The following is a 22,616-nucleotide window of genomic DNA, read 5'->3' on the forward strand; positions in this document are numbered from 1 at the left end:
CAAGCAGCGGCGAAACAAGGGCAGCGTCGTACAAAGTCAGCAACTTACTGCCCAACAGAATATTTGTATAGTAGTGCACAGTTCTCCAAAATGGAATGAACAGAAGAAATACAATAAAATAGAAATGTCTCAAAGTAATGCAAGAGGAAGGACAGACAGGCGAACAGACAGAAAGGTAGACAGACAGACAGACATGTAGATAGATAGATAGATAGATAGATAGATAGAGCAGTGTCATTTATCCCCCTGCTACCGCGGACCTGGGTTAACTTTGATGTCTGTGTGGTACACAAACCCACGGACACCATCATTGTGGCTTCTAACCGATGCATCTTGCATGACAGTACTGTTGCCTCTCAGTAAGAAAGACACATGATCGATACCTCAATGATATCTTGCTGGTTTCTCAGCACCACTTCTCAGGCCAAAGTCACGCAAGTAGACTGAAGACTAGTGTCAGAAGGAGAATCTGCTGTAACCTTTCTTAGCCTCGTGATTATCTGACCACTGGTTCTGACTTTCATTTGCACTGTTTGCAGATTAGTCCAACCTCTTATAACATCAAATTACTTGCCGGGAAAAGATCATTTGAGCATTCAGCGGTGAGATATGAACATACTAAAATGACATCCACCAACTTTGAGAAAAATGTATTTGACAAGTACTTTTTACGCTTGTCTATGTCCCATACATTAACATGGAGGAGGCATACACTCATGAGTTTATGAGCCTTGCATCCAACCACCAGATAGCAATCAAGATGATTTGGCCCTACTTTTGAGGAGCTGTCACATCGTCCATCTTTATACATTCTATGAGCTAGCCTAGCTTGCTAATATTGGCAGTTCACAGCAGATGTTCCACTCACTGCAAACTTTAGTTGTCTCTATTTGATGTGCCCATCTGTGGTAATGACAAAGACCAAATTCTGAAAACTCAAAAATGTCCGCAGGTTGGGGCTACGGCATTATCTCTAAAAAATGATATCATCTTTTCAGTTCCAGAATTTAAGTTTGAGGAAAATAATATAATGCATAAATATATTACATTTTTTGAATATACCATGACAAGCCCCTGCATTTTAAAACCAAATTATTGGAATCCCTGGTAATGGTGATCAGGGTTACAGAGAATGAGATAGGGTAACCTAATGGGCTCATCTTCCCTTCATCTTTCTTCTCCTCTGAATTATTCAGCACTCATCTCTCCATCTTCTTCACTCGTGGGTCAGTCCCAGAGGAGTAATGGTTAAACCTCCCTTCTCATGAACACTACCTTATTCCCCCTCAGGTGACCCCTTGGAAGTGAGAGAAAGAAACAAATAACTGAATAGAGACGTCAGTTGGCCTCTGGGGAATAAAAAGAAAAAAGAAATGAGAAAGAAATGATGAAAAGAGCAACACGGAAGGACTTTATTATCCACTCTATCAGTCAGAAATCAGTCATTGCGTGTCACTCACTTGTCATTTTCACCGAACGCCAGAAATGTGTCCTCTGAAGACAAGTTTCAGAGCTCCATCAGCTACTCAACTAATGGGCGAGTAAGCAAACACAAAGTTAAGCTCTTTAGGGCTGAACGTAAAAGATGCTGCCAACGATTAGTTCTCTCTCTGCTTTCAAATGCTATTTGTGCAACTCTGTTTGAGGAGGGAGACGAGTATGTTGAGGGTGTTGGGGTGTGAATGCAGTGTGAGATGATTTGCCAGTTATCAGTCCTCTATGTCTTTCTGTCTCCCTTTTTTCCCCAACAGAACTGGAGCTAAGTGTGTGTTCATATTCAATATACAGTAGGTTTAAACATTTGATAAGTTTCTGCAACATTTCTGAGTTATTACCACCATTTTGTCACAAATACACAGTAGTAACCCAGAAGCTCCTCACCTTGATGTATACTTTTAAACCTGCGTTGTGTTTCGTGGAAAGCAAAAGGAACAAAATGCTATTTTGAGCCAGCCCTGCAATCAGGTGAGCTGGCGAAAAGTGCGAATGCTGCTGCAGAGCGGAACAGGCTCGGTGCACTGTCCCCACGCCGCCTGCCTGCCTGCTCCCAAGGGCCCACGGAAGAATAATCAGTCATTAACTGGTGCAGGCCGAGCTTCAGCTCCAGAGTGCCGTGTCCCTGGGAGGATCAATAGGCCAGGGTAATTAAAGAGCTGGCCGGGGACAGAGGGGGGCATGTTGCCAGTAAATCCACCGCAGCGACAGGATGCCTGTAGCCAGAATGACTACAACACTGACACTGAGAACGGCAGTAAGGGCGGGTGACTGACCATCCACACACCAACACGTTAACCTGAGTATATCACACGCTCTAGTAGGGCCTGGAAACTGCCTCCAACACCAGGGCATTCTCTTAAATATAACACAATACTGAAGACATGTATGCATGATGGGGTTGGGGTGTTGATACTTGACTCGTTTAAATTCTTTTTTAGATTTCATGTGGTGTAAATTGGCATAGATGATAGTAATTACTGTGATTTAGAGTTCTGTGCTGAGCCCAAACATCAGAGGATTAATCGTGTCGTCTTGTGTATCTGAGTGAAGACGCATATGTATTGAGCTGTCAGGACACATGGTGATTTAATTTCTCTAAGCTGCTTTTAGCGTGAGCAATGTTTTATTGTGGAAAAGGTAGGGGCAAGGTAAGCTGCATGAGCAAGAGATATTTTTTTTGCTCTCCAAATCCAAAACACCACAGATGGATTTCTTTTTTAAACCACAAATGGAGTGACAAAGACGTGAAAGTCTAATAAAGAGATGAAAGAAATATTAGAGAAAATCCAGCGGGAAAGACTGATGTGAATGATGTTGTTTTGCTGTTTGTTTGCGGAGGTATAATGTGTTTTTGCAGAGTAAAGTTCAGCGTGTGCCCTAAATCCCAGAGCATTTGCAGGCACTGCTGCTTTCTTTAATCTGATGCATTAGCAATCCTTAATTCGTTCTAATAAGGACACAGAGGTCTCGTGTTGTTGTCAACCCTCTCATAAGACTTCTTATAAGACTTTTTAAATCCAGCCCTTTATATTATGGCACCTTTACTCACTTAATGGTATGCAATCAGCAATACACAGCGCAAAACAAGCCAGCCGCTAAGTGGTGTACACACTGGAGTGGTGGCGAGCTTCCAAGAAACGTGCACTGCACTAAGTGTTTGCTGATAATTAAGTTGCACATCTGGTGAAATATAATTTTCCATTTTGAGACAATTATTACAAAGACAATAAAAGATAATAACAAAGATAATATGTAATTTCAGCCACTAGGGGCCTCGCCATCAAAACAAACACAAGATCTAGTTGGATGACATTGTGAAGCAACGTGGGATTCATGGGAGTTGTCATCTTCACCACCATATTCAGTGAAGATCAACTCAGGCACAATTCATTTTCACTGATTAGGTAACTTATTCGGGTTTATTCACGTTATGGGGCAAACAGCAATGACTAATTATGACCCATTACAGACATTGGAATGAAATTCAGCTGACTAACTGGCTAGCTTAGCTTCAACATATGTTGTTTGCACTGGAAGTTAAGGCAGAGACACGAAAAGCCAAGGGTAAAGTAGATTAAAAGGCGACCATAATGGCACATGTTGTTACCTTGGACTCTTCTGGGTTTGAAGATCATTGGAAACATTTTGGATATTGTAAGTAAGTCAGCAAAATATATAACATGGCTCTAGTTTATTTTAGACATTTTAATGAAGAATTATTATTCATTATCTTGTCAGCATATATCTTGATCTAATGAAGTATGTTATAATATGTAACATACACTTGATGGATAAAATTATAAAAAATTATCCTAATCTTATTTCCAATGAGTTTTTGTAAGTTCAACATTTTCTCACAGCAGATAATCAGACACATAGATCTGCCTTGCAGGAAAACTACAACAACTTTGACCCAGGAATGTCATCATTGAAATCACTTGGTGCTTCTGCTGCCTGGTGGCGTGTAGGCTCTACAGCAGGCTGGGCACACTGCAAACTAAACTGCCTGGCAGCATAAGCCAGAGCCTAAGCTCAGGGTAAAGAAAATATTTCATGTGAAGGGCAGACTATGATTATTAGAATGGGGATCCAAAAGTCCTTTTTACAAGCCCAGGGTCCAATCTGAAAGTCCAGATCACCAAACCAATATACAAAAAAAAAGGTTAGGGTTAGACAGGGGCAGACAGTGCAGAGAAGGCAGAACTCAGCAGCATGAACATACAGTAGAGATATCAGAGGGATGGCTTGGTGGTCCTGAGCAGAGACAAAAAGCATTTTAGCGAGACGAGTAGAGAAAGATAAGATGTTTATTTATACCAAACACATGCACAACACACTCATGCAAAGGTAGGTAAATATAACCTCTGCATTTAACCCATCTGTGTGCAGGACACACAGAGCAGTGAGCGACCATGTACGGCGCTCAGGGAGCAGATGTTGGGGGAGTAAGGTGCCTTTCTCAGGGGCACTAGACAGGGTAGGGAGACTCTTGGTTTTTTGGACAGATCAATCCAGGTTCGTCTTTTGCTGTCTCTCCATGGAGTCGAACCCGAGACGAACCAGAGACCTTCTCTGCCCATAGTCCAAGTTTCTGCCACTAGACCACCGCCTCTCCTAAGCGGTGGTCTAGTGGCAGAAACTGGTGGTGGTTGAGCCGGCTCTTTAATACAGGACAGGAGTGGATAACATGAACTGGATATGGCACGCATGTAGTTTTGTGGGGGAGCAGAGAAGCAGAATCTCAGCGCCACACCCAGCGAAACCAGGGGCGCACCCAGAACAGAGACCTACGTGCAGACTTCTGGGCTCATCCCCAACTCCTAAAACCAACATCATAATCAGGGCTGCCAGGTTCTTAAATGTTGTATCAGTAAAGAAAGGCTAAAAATTATTGTGTTTTGGCTTAAATGATCATAAATAAGTTATATATAAGAAAACTATTGGAATAAATGAATTGTTAATGAATAAACAATACTTTCTCAAAGCACAGCCAGTTTGTATTGATTTTCTTGACACCAGCTACAAATATAGCCACATTAAGGAATTTAAATGTCAATAATGTAAACAGAGTAAATAAACTAAAGTTACCTAAGTGAGGAAATTCAAGCTCCACCTCTGAATAGCTGTCTGTGACCCCTACATCCTCCAACGATGTGCAAAGCATGATTGGCTGAAGACTTCACATAGAGGAAATTAATAAAAATATGTGCATGGTCCAAATTCTTCATCACAACAATCAGCACAGGTGCAGGATTCACATTGTATATCTTCTAATACTGAATTTTGGTGTTATCATTGTTCAGAGTGCAAACATATCACACAAATTTGCTAATTATTTTACATCATCAACGCTGATAATTGTAAACAATACAAACGTATCAACATGCCACAGGACTTGCAGCTGCTGAATCCAAGTGGGAAAAGGTAACAATCAAAAGCTGTGCAAAAATGAAATGATTGGATTCTGCCGATGTGTCAGACCTGCCATCTGGGTTTCCTCGCACTTGTCGCTACTTAACAAGCAACGCAGCCTGATAGAGCACAGCCCGAGACAGAGAGCAGGACAGCCTGCAGACACAGGGCCATTACAGTAAGTGAACTGAGCATTTTTAAAGGCTGTCTGTTTTATGGCATTTGGAAATGGCCTCAATATTGATCACTTTATTGAGGCTCATTCAGCAGACAACATCCTGTGTATTTGATTTACAACTGATACTGGTATTATCGCCATGATTTGCCCCCACTGGTTGTGGGGCCTGAAGAGGAAGGTGTTGACGAAATGATTAACAGAATTGAAAACGAAATACCAGCTCCTGTAAGACACCCCAGAGGAAGAACCCTTTTTGTAGCCATTCAAAAAGATAAAACTTTCCACGATTCAAAACTTTTGTGCGATGAACACTGCAACCTGTAGGTTGCTTCAGACCTTACACAGTCGGTTTGTGAGACCTTTTTTGATCTGTGTTCACCCCAGTTTCCAGAATCCCTTTGATACCCACAGCACTCGAGGATACTCTAAGTTTGTAAGACAATACTTTCTTCCCTCAGAGCAAAAATAGCTTTTCCTTTCCTTTGCTTTTCCCAGCTGTCACTGGCCCTCTGTGATGGCTGCTGAGTGTTCCACTAAAGACTTTAGATGTGTGGAACTATTGATTGGGACGCTTTCAGCTCCTAATGGGGCTCTTTATTAGTGCCGTATTAAAGGTAGTTACACTGGAAAGGTCACCTAATCCTTTGTGTTAAAAAACACAGACAGTGGTTGCATCTATTTGTTTGTTACAGGTGCCTGATGACAATTCCCAAAAGACCCAATAAATTAAGGTATGTCCAGTACCTTATTAAGGTATGTCCAGTACCTTAATTTATTTATTTATCCTGTGCATCACATATGTTGCTCTACTGGTGCAATATTTACTCTATGTACAGTCTAAAAACCAAACATTCTTTCCATATATTCTCTAAATACAATTAACTGTGACCCCCTGCCGGCTTTCAACAGTGTTTGAAACATTTGTGCAACACATTTCAAACTGAAGCACTCCAAAGTGCTTTACATAAACTAAAAAGTAAAAGCAGCATGAGACCATAAAAAAATTGAATGGGTTAAATACATAAATAAATAATACTGGAATAAAACAACGAAAATAAAAGTACCTTTTAAGAAATTGTTCATTATTTGATTTGACAGACAGGCCACTAAGAGGTTTGGTAGCTTCTGCAGATCTCTTTCTGACAGGCCACAGGGAAGAGAGCAGAGCTCACACCCAACCTCTGCCCATCTATGCTTGATAACACTTTTTTGGAGATCATCACATTTCTCTCTGCCTCTCTGCCTCCGACCTAAGCAGATAACTGTGTTCTTGTCTGTGTGATTTTGTTGTTTCGCCATTAAGATTGAGTTATTGTCAGCATTAACACAGGTTGATGGATTATCTTTTAAAACCTAATTTGAATCTAATAAAGATGAATTGTTGAATGTATACCTGAAACTAGGCAGTGCAAGGATTTTCAGTGTGGTGCTGTTTTTTTGTATCATGTCTGTCATTGGAGTATAAATAAATCCAAACTCAAATTGTATATGTATAAATTCTTGATGATCTTTGATGACCTGCATTCTGAGAAATCTGAACTACACTCTTCTGGGCTTCTCGTCACTGGGACTCTACTCTGCCTGCTCCCCTGAGCCCATTGATTATTTGATTTATTGATCCAACCAACGTTCTTTCCATTAGGAAGTACAGGAAAACTTTGTCCACTCTTGTAAGGAGATATTAAATGGGCAGAAGGAGGGGTTGCAGGAGAGGCCTATTGATTTTGTGGACAGTGACTCTGATCACTTTAAACAGCCAGGGATCGACAACCAGTCCCCAGGCAGAGCTAAGTCTTGATCGTGTGGAGAGGAGAGCAGCCAGTGGGCGTGTCCATCAGCAACAAACATTCCACAACTTGACAAAAACGGGAGAAGGTATTAACTGTGATGACCATCGATCGTTCAGCACTGCACACAAGCTGGCCCATTCGATTTGTCTGGAGACAGAGATAGAGCCGATGTGATTGTAAGGAACTGCAAGCAGCAAAATGAACAGTGGGAGTCAACAGGACATCTTCAGCTGGAGCACATTTCAGTAGCAGGTTGCAGATGGACATCGACAAGGAAACAGGTGAACGAGCAAGGGAAAGGAAGAGGAACATAGAATGAGCGAGGGGAAGAGGAAAACACAGGGCTCCACAGGGGACTGATTTAAGCAGTGTCATTAACAGTCAAGGCAGAGATTCTCTCCTGGCTTCACTGCCCACTGCGCACCAAGGGTCATTCTTACCAGACAGATCTGCAAGCAGGGGAGAGATTTATTAAGAGCTTAGAGCCAGCATTATTCTGTCTGTTTGGCAGAATCTCACAGGTGGGGGTCAGTATAAACAACACAAGTTCTGAGCTGCTAGACTGTCCTTTTCTTCCAGAGGCTTGACACCAAGCTGAGTGGGTGCACAACACAAATTTAAACCTGCGAATGCCACAAGTTCACGGTTGCTATAGATGCTTTGCCTTTTTCAGTATGTACACCACACAGTGGAATAACTATTCAGAGTGCAAGTGTTAGACACATTCAATTGTGTTCGACTTTTTACATCTTGCTTCCAGATATCCAGATTCTGATTATATGGCGGATTATGCATTTAAAGAGAACAGCCTTTATCAATATGGTATGTGCCATCATAAAGGGCTGACACAAACGAAAACAGCATTTAGCTCTAGCAGTTTGTACTACATGTTAATGTTGAAAGAATGATGATCAGAGAGATAACGCAGCGAGCAATGCAAAGGTAACAACACCTTAATAAACACAAAGGATGTCTCACGGCCACATGGTGCTTTTTATCACTTAATACTGTCAAGTGAAGATACTATAATCCAGTTCTTTTACAACAGATGTCTTCTTGATTTTTGAATTTGCTACATGATTATGTATCTATTAAAAAAAGCCATCTCTGATTTTTTTGAGTCTATTGAATTTCTTTTCATGCGACAATCAGTAAAAGTAAAATTAAACAAGAAGGATCATTAATAGTTTTGTCCATTTCCTAATTATTCCTTTGAAATGGGCTAGAGCAAAAATCACACTGGTTGTCATTATTCAGTTTTTCTTATTTATTTTTTTACATACAATATGTAACTTTCGGCAGGTAAGGGTCTCCCAATCAAGACTATAACAAAAGACCCAGTTTGCTGATGTCGTGAAGCAGTGTGGGACATGGGAGTTGTTGTTTTCACCCTGTTGATGATGAAAATTGACCTGATATGACTCACGTCATTTTAATTTGTTGTAGACATTTGAATGAAGAATCATTACATATTATATTTTTAAGTTAGCGCTTAATGTGTTAACTGCTTTTGGACTGAGCGGGAGAAAGCACATTCAGATGAGCAGGCTGGACTGTACTGAAAAAATAACAAAGATAGAACAAGCTAAGGTAAGGAAAACGTATAGCAGAGATGATGGACCAAACATGTTGAGCCGGAGGCAGCCACACAGGAGGGGGTTTGATCCTAGAGCACAGGAGAAAATTCAAAGAAGTACAGACTAATGAAAACACAAGTCCTACGCACCAACCACACGGGAAGAGTGAAGAGTCTGGCATAGTGTGGCTAGAGAGCTGGGGTTTAAGTTCTGCAGAACTGATGAGATGAGGAGGGGAAAAGGAGAGAAACAGATGGCTATCACCTGAAAACACAATGTCTCACACATGAGACACAGTGTAGATCCATTCTGGGACACTGAGTGTGTGTCTTAGCGGAAAATCATTTGGCCCATTGCATTCGTGATCCTGTTCTTTTTCACCTTGAATTCAATGATTGATTAATCGGGTCCACGTGAACGATGTCAGCACCCAAATTGTTCTGCTTTTGAGTGAGCCTAATGAATGTTTGACACAGAGTGGATCTAGAGAGCGGACATGAAAGGTGATTGAAATGCATTGCTTTTGAATGGCTGTAATTTGGTCAGAATATGTCAATTGTTATGAGCACTGGGCATTTTCTGCACACTGGAATTAAACAGGGAGCACATCAATTACAGGGAGCACATATATTACAAGCAGGAGGAAATTATAGATTGGCACTTTCTTTGCAAACAGAATAATCACTTTTTATTGAAATTACACAGACCTGAGTGGCAGATGACACTCTTTACATTCAAAAGACATACTCATTTATGAGACACAGAATTTGCCTTACTCCATATGTTTCCAATGTATGTCTTTCTGCATATCATATTTCACACAGCTGTAATGAAATGGGAGAAGTGAGAAATTAGCCCCGCTAATCTCTCAATCTCCATCAGAAACAATGACCTGACTGGATGAAATCAATTGGACGTCTTCATAAAGTGAAGCTTTCAGCAACTTTAATAGCTGAAAGATTACTTTTGTGTCTGTAGATGATAATCAATGGCAAATTATGTTTTTATGCAGCGGTGCAGGAAATACTCAATCATTAAAAGTAGTAATAAAAAGACTGAAATGTACTCCAGTAAAATTTTGAATATACTTAAAGTATTAAAAGTAAAAGTAGGCATGGCCTAGTTATCTGAACAGTCAACATCATTATGGCTGTGGCCTCTCCTGAAAAAATGATCTGTGTTTCTTCTCCGTCAAGCAACTTCCTCTAAAAGGATGTTAAGGGGATTATACAAGACTAAATAATACGAGTCAAAATACTTCACACATTTTAATTTGATGGTTACTTATTTTGAATGTGACCAATAAGTTAATCAGAAAATACTGGTAACATGGCAGTATCTTTTTAGACTATTGTCATCAAACAATATTGGTGTCCATATAAATATGTCTAAAGTAGCTGTGTATCTCAGATATTTGCAATGAGAATGGATGATATAACTTTAACATATTGTGCCACTACAATTTTTTTTTCTTTAAATAAATCCATGATTTATTTCTATGAATACAACCGACCGAGGATTAACTCACCCACATTCTATTACTGCATCCTCATTTTCAAACACTGAAACAACAACACTCAGACACACACACACACAAACACACACACACAGGTAGCAGACAGTGCCTCTAACTCCCAATGCACAAAGCCATTATTTCTGGTGTAATTTAAGACGGCCCTTTGTAACATGCTAATTATGGCAGATGGGAAGAATTTCATATTAAAGTAATCTGGAATTGCTGATGGGTCACTGGATGTCTACAGTGAGAGGGAACAGGTCTGTGAACAGATTAACAGAGCAGTCTTTAATGTTTTATCTCAGAGACGCATGCCGAGAGAGGAGGTGGTCAGTTTGCCTTTGAATCACAGGAGTCAATTACCCCGTCCATATGGGACAGCGGTGATTTGGATATTAAAGACGGGCGGAGTTGAGAGTGAAGGGGCTGTATCAAAGGGGTCGCCCCGAGCCATCGTGTGTCCCTTAAGGCAATACTTATGAACACCTGACTGACTCTGATTCAGGGCTGCGCTGCTTGTGATAGCTTTGTCAGTGTATAGCTGGTGGAAATGAGATGGAAGATGGAGCACCTGGTCCAGACAGAACAGTCAACGTCTCCAGGGATTCTCATAATTATCATTGGATTCACTTCATTATAGCACCTCTGAAAACACAGTTGTGTCTGGCAGCACAATAACACCTACGCTCAGTGTTTTAAAATAACAGCTCTCTTGCTTCAGCGCTAAAGATACATGGTGGTTAAGAGCATGTTACATATACCCCTTTACATACGTATGCAAGACTGCTTATGTAAATAGCTTGTTAAAAAGAAAGTCTCTGAAGGAGAAACCTTTTATTTAAGTTACCCATTAGCAGTTAGTAGTTCCCCAGGGCACTGCACTCCATTTTTATCATCTTTCAGCCTCTATATGCCAATAATATCAACTTAACAGGTGATCATATGTCAGTGTTGTATTCAAGGTTTGTTTCTGAGGCACCGCAAACCCCCAAAACTGTCAGTATACAACAATTGTTTCATTGCAGAATATTAGGGACATGTGAAGGGTATATATATCCATTATTTGATCGATGTGTGACACCCAGTATGAATGTTCATGTCAGGGAAGCAGAAACTTCATGATCTTGGTTGATAAAAATATTCACCGAATGCATATCCTCAATATATAAGGGAAATTCTGTAATAGACTGATTAACAAATTAAAGGCTTTTCCCTAATATATGCCTCTTACTTGTTTAAAACACACTGGGTGCAATTAATCTCAATACGGTTGAGTTAATTAAACGTTATGAAGCGGTTTTCCCTTCCACAGATCTTATTATTTCTTTCTGCATTTGTGTAAGTGTTATAAAATTCATGTGATGAATTTCATTGCATCAACTGGTGCCAAGTGACAAGGTAGACATGATTTTTCTCCAGTGAAAAAAGAACTTGATTCAGTTACATGAAAGCTTAATTGCTGACAAATACGTCACTGAGAACGACCTTTAACTTTGTTTTTACATAATGGTCTATTATCTCCTCAGCTGCTCCGACAGATATCACACAGCTGGGCTTTCTTCTTGTGTGATCAGACTGGATTAACTGTCAAGTGTCACATCTGCAACTTAGGAGTAAGAAATGCACAAAAACCTCTTGAATTATTCAGTTTTAATCCGAGGAGCTGTCCATTTACCCAGAAAGCGCGAAAAATGTCTAATTGTCATAAAACATATATTACTGATGGAGACTTACCCAATATAAAATCTAAATACTCAAGAAAACTTTTTAAGATGCTTGTAATTAGTGTCATGGTCTTTTCTTGGCACCTTGACGCAGACTGGCTGGTCATAATGATCCAATGAGGTTTCAGACAGCAGTGAGTGGATAATCCAAGTGATCAAAGGCTCTTAATGCAATATGAAGGTTTTTTAAAGGTCAGCTGCAGATCTGCCATTTCTTATAAGTCCCGCGCTCTCCTCTGGCCTGCCAGCCATTAAAGGTCACATCACGCTACTCTCCTGCAGACAAAAAGATGGCAAAGGGCTCCGTGTGGAGGGGGCCATTCTTCATCCAACAAGGGCCACAAGAGCAGACACTTCTATTATACTACATGCTGTCATACCGAATTCACAGCAAGCGCTCTCAACACTGAGCTCTGTAGATATAAAGGTTTGTCCAACAGACATCGAAAAGATTAATGTCACCACAGCCCGGACAGCAACTCTGACTTCCTATGTAGTGTCTCACTAGATGATAACAAAAAGTAGCAACACCTTTGAATCTTCTCAAAGTATAGTAAAGGACATCAGCTAAAGCCAATAATTAAAGTCTGTCAAATGCAAGATGATGCATGTACACCATTTTATACTGTATGTTCCGAGCTACTGCTCTGTAGCATGATAGTCCTTTCTGATTTTAGTTCATATGTTATTCAGTTGCTCTTTCCTTTTTTCGGCCAATAAACACAAAATCCCATCTCAAACAGCAATCTCAACTTTAATGACATTTCTCCTTTAAAGTCTCCTCAAAACAGCAAAACCGAAGATTCAGGAAGATGCTATATCCATCTCGGAGTATTTGAATAAAAGGGTCATGAAGGTTTATTTTAGTACACACTTGATCATCTATATAGGTTTAAATGTGCGATTTAAGATGCTGTTAATTAGAATTTGCCTAGTCTTTGCATGTGTGAAAGTAGTTTTATCCTTATTTGTTTTGTTGAATACAATGTATGTGTTTGTTTACTGCCAACGCTCACTAAGGGTTCATATGTAAAGAAGACAAATTAACATAATTTTAATGAAATCACATTTGCGTGAAAAAATGTTGTGTGAGGCAGAGCGGCATCAGATGAATCTACTTTCCTTTTCCACAGTTGCGTTCTACAATATCAGAGCAATGAGAAAAATTGAGCTAATTAAGAAATTAAATTAATTTAATTAATCTGCTTGTGGGAACACAGCAGCATTGTGATGCCTCATTCAACCAAACAAAGCCTACAGTACACATGCAGCAATGCATTTGTGTGGTTAACAAGGAAAACACTGTAAGTTTACCTATTGTATTCATATGTCATGATGTTTTTCTTTATTTATTGTGTTTATTAATTAATTATTAATTAATTAATTAATTAATTAAGGAGTTCGCAGTAGATGATACATAGGCTTAAAGGGGAAGATACGATTCTATCAATTTCTTAAAAGTCCTTTATTGACAGAGAGACTTCCATATCTTATGTGGTTACAGTATAGGTGCTTTATTAATACTGTAAAAGTATCAGAAAGTTCAGTCCACGAAGGAAATACACAAAGATGGTGTTCGGAAACTGTGCCGACAAGCCGCAAGAGCTTACGAAACTTTGTGATGTCACAAAGAGACAGTTACAGTCTATCAGTTGTGTGGCTTCTATAGTTGCAATATTGTTGTTTATTATTTTCCTTTTCGATCACATTAAAGACTCGTATCAGTTTTAAGTTTGGCCTCTCCAATGAGCTTTCAAGCTTTTTAACAATATTCTTCTATCAATCATTATATGGATTTTACCTGCTTTGTCAAGTTTACTGTTTTATTTGTTTTGCTGTTTTACCTGTTTAATTGGACCGAAAAGTTTCTATCACCATTCACCGGCAGAGTTCAACACTGTTGAACTCTGAGCTGCTTGCTCGATAAGATAGCTTTGTCTCCATAGATGCGGCCCAGGAATGTATTCAGTCCACCACTCTTGCTGTCCCAGTTGCCCCTCACCCAACTTCGTCAAGTCTGATGGTCACAACCCTACTCCCACTACTCCCAGATGTTGTTGCAGCTAAGAACAGTGAGATTGAGGCAATGGCAGTGGGCTCTGCCATTTCTGAATTGAACCTATATGCTGAAACGCTACAGACCAATGCCACAAGATTATCCAGGAATTTGCAGTGGAACCAAGCTGAAGGCCTGGGTGTTTACCTCCACAACAAATCCAGCCAGAGCACTGTAGTCTGAATCTGACCAGCTGTTTGGATTTCAGCTCTGAATTACCAGTTGCATTTAGCGGTGAGTTTTACCATTAACTATGGTTGACTTGGCCATAAGGCACTTGGAAAACAGTAGGCCAGTCAGAAGAAAGGCCAATACAAAATGTCCTGCTCTTAGTCAACCTCTAAAGAGGTGCGAGGAAAACGATTGCGATGGTTCTTGGTAACTTAAACTATAAATACAATATATTTTTTCAAAACTTCAAGAAAAGAAAAATAATTCATAAGTTGGCTAACTAATATGTTGTGTTTTAACTGACTTGCTAACATGCAGAAAAAATAATATTTCATATTTAGTCAATGTGTCATTGCTGTGCAGACACACAACTCTAAATATACATCTCGTTAAACCACAACATCTTCTTATCCGTTTCCACAGCTGTTAAATATGTGTTGGACTATTTGGCATGCCGATGAGAACCTTGAAGTTGTTACAAGACACCTTCAATGAAGGTTGCAAAAGTAATGAGTTTTCTTGCATAGAAACATCTCTACAGCAGCAGGATCATTTGTTGATCTTTATTAAGTAAATGTTGCCTCACCATACCTGTTATACTAGAACCAAGGAGCCTTCATGATTCAAGTAGAAGAAAATTAGTTAGACATTCAGTTACAGCAGGACATTTGTCATGGCTGGTTTCATGAAATTAATAATGTTGGCTTAATCTGTTAACTTAAACATAACTATGGTGATACCAAGTATTGTTATTTCAAAACTATAAATTATTTTGTTTTTGTTAAAGATTTCTGGACAAGGAAGCATGACTTTACCACTATGCTTCTCCTGTGCTGTGGCTCCAGTTTCCTCTGTTTGCGCAGGTTACTGCAGCCAAACTATGCCTAATGTCCACATATGGCAGCTTGACCAGCCGGGTCTTGCCCAACACAGACGCAGATCCTAGTTGACTGCGGCATCACACTGCTAAGAGCGTTTCCCTGTTAACACAGACCAACAGTGACACTCAGGATTAAATCTGTCAGTGGCCTATACACACATGGTCTGGTAAACACAAGCAACAATAGATCTTCAATTTTGGCTATTCTTTGCTCGTATCTACCTTCCCTCTTGCAATTGAGGTCTGGAAAGTTACCTTTTTGCCCCGAATTCCATCCCTAATTAAAACTAAAGCCCCTGTTCCACTGGTCAGACACTCCCGGGTCAAATTACTCTGAAGTAGACACTGTTGTTTGTCGGCTCCATCTCTGATGGGAGGGATGGACAAAAGACAACCGGGTGAACGCACTAATTTGTTAAGACAGTGAGGTGAAAGAGCACCTTTCGTCTTTGCATTTATGACATCTATCAAAAAAAACACTCCTCTGTTGGCAATGGAAAATAAATCTATTTTAAGTGGGTTTAACCTTGTTTAAAAAAAACTGTATATACCCATTAATTAAGGTGTAAAGGAGGTATAAGAGGGAATGTCATGTTTTTTCTGGATTTTTGATTAATTTGTACAGGATGAAAGAACGGTGGAGGGGAACAGAAAATGCTAAAAGACCTCCTCCAAGGTCACACCCTCTCCATTCATCACCGATGATTGTCACAGCAGTTCCCCCAGTCCTGAAGCCAGCTACGGTCATGAATGTGCATCTTACCCCTGTGCTCTGGGATAAATTTCTCCTTTAGTGTGACAGCCACAGTGAATGTGTGTTGATTACCCACCACATGCACCGACAACCAGCGAGGACATTATTCAGGTACAAATCAGGAACGGAGGAGAAAGATAATGTTTCCTGAAAAACCACCCGTGTATTGATAAACTGACACTTTAAGTCATGCATATTGATTAAGTCCTGGAGGCATAAGTAAAATCAGTCAGATCTGCAGAATGAAGAGCTACTGTGAACGTGGCTGTGTCATTGAGTGAAAGACATTTAAAGACATCTGAATACAAAGAGCTGTGCTGTGGTGATAGGAGATCTGAATAAACCAGCGTTCAGGATGCATTAGCTCCAGCCTGAGTAGCTATGCTACACCATTCGGATTGACTGCTCTTGTTAAGTAAGAAACACTGCAATCAGGTGAATAAGTCTGTTTTTAAGGCGTGACCTCACAAGACAGCCTCCTCGTCCTCTGTGAAAAACACTTTGGCCACTTATTTATGGGGACGTTTTTATGCACTTCAATGGCTTCATTTTTGTAAATCACCCTGAAAAAAAGGTTTGACCTCTACTTAGATGTCAGTGTCTCTTCAATTATCAATATTATGATGAGGTGTGGCGTGCTGTGGCAATCAGCGCTCTTCAACCGACTGCATTATGCCCTTTTTTCAATATAAGCCTGAGGTGGTTGTGAAGGCCATAATGTGTAATAATGGTATGAAAAAAGAACAGCTGACAAAGGGCTGCAGCTATCCAGGTGTTCTGGCACCTGATCAATGCTTTTGCAGAAGTCACAGGGACAGACAGTGTTCGCAGCAATGCATCTTTCCTGGAAACTGTCTCTGAATTCCCGGCATCTACCTCTGCGGTGAGGACAGCCACACCTCGTCTGGTTTCCTGCTGAAATCCAATGTGGCATCTTCAGTTTCCAAAGAGGCGTTTTATGGCTCTTCAGTCATGATTATGAGGTAACCACCAGCGCAAACACCACATGAAATAAAACACCAAAGTGAATGTACAAGAAAAGTCAAGGCACATGGAAGATGGCCCTGGAAGAACGACACACACAAGCTTGCGACCGCATTAGCGAGAAAATATACTGCTCACACAAACATGTTCATGTGCTAAAAAGCCTCACAGACATGTACCAATCACAGCTCCGCTGAGCTCAGTGGCATTTATTATTAATAGAGGAAATCATAGGAGGTTTTTAATTGGAGATGCTCTAGTGGGTGTCTCAGAGGTAAGCGGGGTGCTGTCACTGTCGATCTGCAAACTTCCTCCGCTCGGAGAAAAGCGGCGGGACGTCGCACTTTCATGTGCACCTCCTGTTGACTGTGAAGGATGTAATTTGAAGCCGTCCTTCTTCTCTCACCACAGCTTCTGATTAGCAGCCCCAGTTCCCAGACTGGAGCATACTAATTCAGGAGCGGCAGTCTGGGAATCACCACCATTAGGGGCAGGTATAGAGAGTAAATGGCGTAATATGCAAATTAAAAGGAAGGCATCACCTTGGCTGTCAATCACCAAAATGAAATAAAAATTCTGTACAGCTGCTAATAATGTCTCGCCAGAGGGAGGGAGTGAAAGGAATGCAGATGAGAGACAGGGTATAGGGAAGTGTGGAGGGCATAAATGAAAGCGGTGTGGAATCAAAGCTGGCTGCCCTGTGCGCATGTGAGGCTGTGATCGTGGCAGGCACTCAGGCAGTCTGTGTGAAATGAGCCCAGACACTGACAGGAGTTAATGACAGGCAGGGCCGGGGTTCCAGCACATCAACAGAGGTGCGTCACTGTCTCCTGTCACCCGTTTGCCTCCTCAGGGCAGAGTTGCGACTTCCTGTGTGCTTCCAAAATGACCAGCTGCACTCGAACATCATTACACAGCGCAGCTGACAAAGGAACAGATGAAGCACTGTTCTTTTTTCATCAGGAAGCTCACACTGTCTTTCTTTTGAACAACATCAGCACAACAGAGGCCTTCAGCAGGGGTTTTAATAGGATACATTTTATAGAAAGAGGGGACAATATCTCATTACAACCTAAAGCTACTTGATGTGTTGTGGGTTTCTTGGTGTGTGAACCCAGCCCCAGTGTGCCACCGAGCTTTTGGTTGAGCTGTGCTGGCTGGCATGATGATCTGAAAGTCCCTCTTGTTTGTCATGTATTGACCCAGTTCTCCTGACAGCTTAAAATCGCTGCCATTCTCGCTAGTTGTCTCCTTATATGTTTTCTCCAAAATATGCTTGATGGAATATTGCTGGAGCATTGTTGTCTTTACAATACACACAGATTGTTTACCCTTTAATAGCTCTTCTTCACACCGTTGCACACTGCTAGTTCCTCCATCCCACAGAACTGTTCCTCTTTTTCAGTACAAATTTAGCAGTGTTGCACAATCTCACAGAAGAAGAACATGTCCAGTACATAGAGTCACAGAAAAACAGGACAATACATTGAACTCATTTCACCTCCTCCATCATTTAAGCTAATTTATATTAGATTTTAATCAACGCCTTATGCTTTGCCCCTGCTTAATCATTGCAATAAATATACAATAAAAGACAATTAGAGAAGTTATGGACAAATGCTCTCAGCGTGACAGTAAATGGAATACTGTGGTGATTTTTACAACTTACTGCTTCCTTACGGTAACTCTAGTCAACTATTTTGAACAGATCCTTGGGGTTTACAAAACCACTGAACAAATTCCTTCACAGATTACAAGAGGAGAGCTGATTTTAACAGACATACTATTTTTTCTCACATGGCTATTAAGAATTAAATATTTTCCGGCGGAAGCAGTTCCATGTTTCAATCTTGGTTTTCATCTAAATTGTACAAATTGTTGTTTTATTTACATTAGAGTGGGCCCTTTATATTTTAATACCTAATATTTACACAGGGAGCGGGTCCTCTCTATGGAGGCCACCATGTTTTTTACAGTAGTCCAGACTAGAAAAACGTAACACCCTTTCAGATTTTGTCACAACTGAAGGTTTCCTAAAGTTCTCTTTCATGTCGTGGAAGGGGAGGGTGAGGTGAGGGGTATTCTACGGTGGCCCTGAGAGCTCAACGAACAGCAACTTAAGAAAACACATGCAAGTTGACAAAACACATGCAAGTTGACAAAACACAAGGAAAGTAAGAAAACATCTTCATCAATTTCACAACACAACACAACACATTACAGAAACGCGCTGCAAATAGACACACTCGCTGCAAATAGACGAACGCGCAGCAAATAGAGGCGACAACACAACGGAAGTGTTTCCAGAGGACAGGTAAAAGGGATGGACACAGGAGACACTAAAACGTCCAATACACCATACAATTTCGGTTCCGCACAGGGTTCGGCAACCCGCGGCTCTGGAGCCGAACGCGGTCCCTCTGCAGTGGTTGTACTGTACAGTGTTGTGCATATGTTTCGCGATCGCTGAACTTAACGAATCACTTTTCATATTTTTAACGTGAACGTAAAGATGAACGTGACGTTACTTTTTTTCAATCATCATCGTATCAGGCCCTCATGAAATACCAGGAGCGGGTGTTAGTGTGTTGTGTGTGTGTGTGTGTAGCGGGCTGACCGGTCTCGGGGCACCGACCCCGCCCACTCGCTCAGAAGAGGGGGCAAAATGTCTCTTCTGATAGTAAAGGTTTCAAACCCCTGCTCACTATGGACAATACATTTCCTCACAAACAGGGGCTTGCTTGTTAGCGCTTCTTATTCAGTTTAACAGGAGAAGACGGCATGTCTCTAGATCGGAACAATCTTCAGAGCTCACTGTGGCTCTCGCCGAGCGAGTGGGCGGGGTCGGAGCCCCGGTGCGCTGGCCACACACGCGCACACACACACACACCCACGCCCGCTCCTGGTATTTCATGAGGGCCTGATACGATGATGATTTAAAAAATGAACGTGACGTTTAATCACGTTCATCGTTACGTTCACGTTAATAATATGAAAACTGATTCGTTAAGTTCAGCGATCGCGAAACATGCACGACACTGTACAGTACAGCCACTGTAGAGGGGCTGAAGAGCCGCGTTCGGCTCCAGAGCCGCGGGATAACAACCCCTGTGCGGAACCGAAATTGTATAGTGTATTGGACGTTTTAGTGTCTCCTGTGTCCATCCCTTTTAGTTGTCCTCTGGAAACACTTCCGTTGTGTTGTCGCCTCTATTTGCTGCGCCTTCGTCTATTTGCTGCGCGTTCGTCTATTTGCAGCGCGTTTGTCTATTTGCAGCGCGTGTGACTATTTGCTGCGCGTTTCTGTAATGTGTTGGTTTGTGTTGTGAAATTGATGGAGATGTCTTCTTACTTTGCTTGTGTTTTGTCAACTTGCATGTGTTTTGTCAACTTGCATGTGTTTTCTTAAGTTGCTGTTCGTTGAGCTCTCAGGGCCACCGTAGTATTCAGCTTCAACATGCAACTTCACAGCTGAAATTTACGCTCCAAAACTTAAAAAATAAGTTTTAGTGATCTCTTTTTGTGTGAATCTCATTAGAGCCTGAGACTCGGACCCTTTAAATGGAGAGCTGGTGAGGACCACCTGTACGGGGGTTCACTGGGATTTATCACAGTCCATGTTCTTTGTGTGTGTGTGTGGATGTGTGTGTTTACTCACCCTCCAGCACTACCTCCCCACCTGAAGCTCCCCAAGAGGTTTTCCGGGGCCTTACCTCATTTGCACACATCACAGCAACTTGGGACTGGGCTGACAGGCTCATTTTCCCCACTCTGCATGGAGCAGCGCAGCAGCACCGCCATGGAACGACCAGGCACCCAGAGTGGTTTTATAATTAGCTGCTTGCTCTCTGCCACTAATGTACAGGGAGCAAGAGCCTCCTTGTGAGTGTGTACGGTCGCCAAGCACTCAGCATGTGCAAGTCACCACTGATGATAATATGTAGGTGCACAGTATATATATTGGCTGAGGTCGCGGTGACAGGCTGGAGCAAGGTGAGAGAGGGAGGCGGGCGGAGTTGCCATCGTGTGTAAGATAGCGCTCGCCGTCTCACCACTCAGCAGGTGCGAATTGCGCCCGAGGCCGTTGGCTGATTGCTTTGATGTCAAATGATTTCTTTTTAAGTGGCTCTGAGGTGCAGGGATCACAGGCACGGCCCTGGTCTCGTTGTCACATGGTCAGCTGGACTTATAGGCAAGCCAGCGCCACACCACACTGCCCCGCCGCCCCCCCCCCCCCCCCCCCCCCAAGGGTGCAAAGGGCTGGGGGCCGATGTAGCTGTTGGTCAATAACATGGTTTATGGGGAGTGAGAACACAGCTGCTGTTTGTTGCATCTCCAGGTGCTAGGGCCTGGTCCTGGCAAGGAGGTGAAAATGAAACAGAGAGGAAAGGTGTCCCTGGGAAAGGTTAGCAAGGGCACGTCCTCATTAAGAAATGTCCCTTAGAATAAAGTAAAAGTATAACAGTTGACACAAATAAATAAGATTGAGTGCTGCAAGAAAGTGCATCACCATAACCGGATGTTTTTAACAAAACTAGATGGTAAAAACCTTATGTTGCCAACTGTTCAACATCAGATCCATTATTACATTTGTAAAAACAAGCTCATACTTGCACATGAGGATCCAGAGTTCTAGAGAGAAACAGTTAAACTTGGGGTTGCAACCAAAGGTGACAAAAATGAGGGTCGCCACCAACGTATCTCTTCAATTTGTGGACTATTAAGTGTCCCCCCATGCCCCTATGGAAAACCCGCCCCTGCACACTTGTAAGCTGTGGCTGTTACGAGGACATGCAGGATTAACATGTACACAGTGTCTCACCCCATCCCGTCCTGCCTCCACACCACTGCTGCGCTTCGTTTTCTGTCTCCATGGCACAGACAGCATCTGTTGTTCAGCGTCGCTTGTACAGAGCAGAGAACATCCACCGAGTGTAGAGGTGGAAATGGAGCGATCAATTCGATTTTAACAAATTACTTTCTGTGTATTACCCAGCAGCTGTTAAATCGGTCAACCTTAGCATATGCACCCGCCTCCCTTCTGAGGGGACGGAGGAGAGGAGAAACAGGGCTTATCGGAGCCGCGTGCTACATCATGGCAAACTGCAGAGAAAGTCAGCTGTGGCCCGGGGCCGGAGTGTGCTGTGCGTATAGCATGGCTCTGAGATGGAGGGACGGATGAAGGAGGTGGGTCAGTTGGACCCCAGGGGCCCCTGGTGGAGATGATGCAGTGACTGAGGGCCAGGAGATGGCCATGCTGTGCATGGAAGTCCAGAGTTACCTTAGGCAAAGGCTGACCAGACCATTTGTTCAATTCCTCTGCTTTTAAATATATAAATACAACACATCACACTCTGTTACACATTGCCACGCTCACAATCATACACACGGTGAATATATACATAAATGCAGAAATAAGTGTGTGTGCACAGGAACAAACCGTCTTCAGAAAGGACAGACCTACTTTTAGTCCTACCTACAACCTCAGTCTTTAAGGTTACAAGCACAACACAGCAAGTTCGCTCCCTAAATTATGTAAATTTATGGTAAAGTGCTACTAATGGCTCCTAAGATCAC

The sequence above is a fragment of the Platichthys flesus genome, chromosome 12, assembly GCF_949316205.1.
Source record: "Platichthys flesus chromosome 12, fPlaFle2.1, whole genome shotgun sequence".
NCBI lineage: Eukaryota > Metazoa > Chordata > Actinopteri > Pleuronectiformes > Pleuronectidae > Platichthys > Platichthys flesus.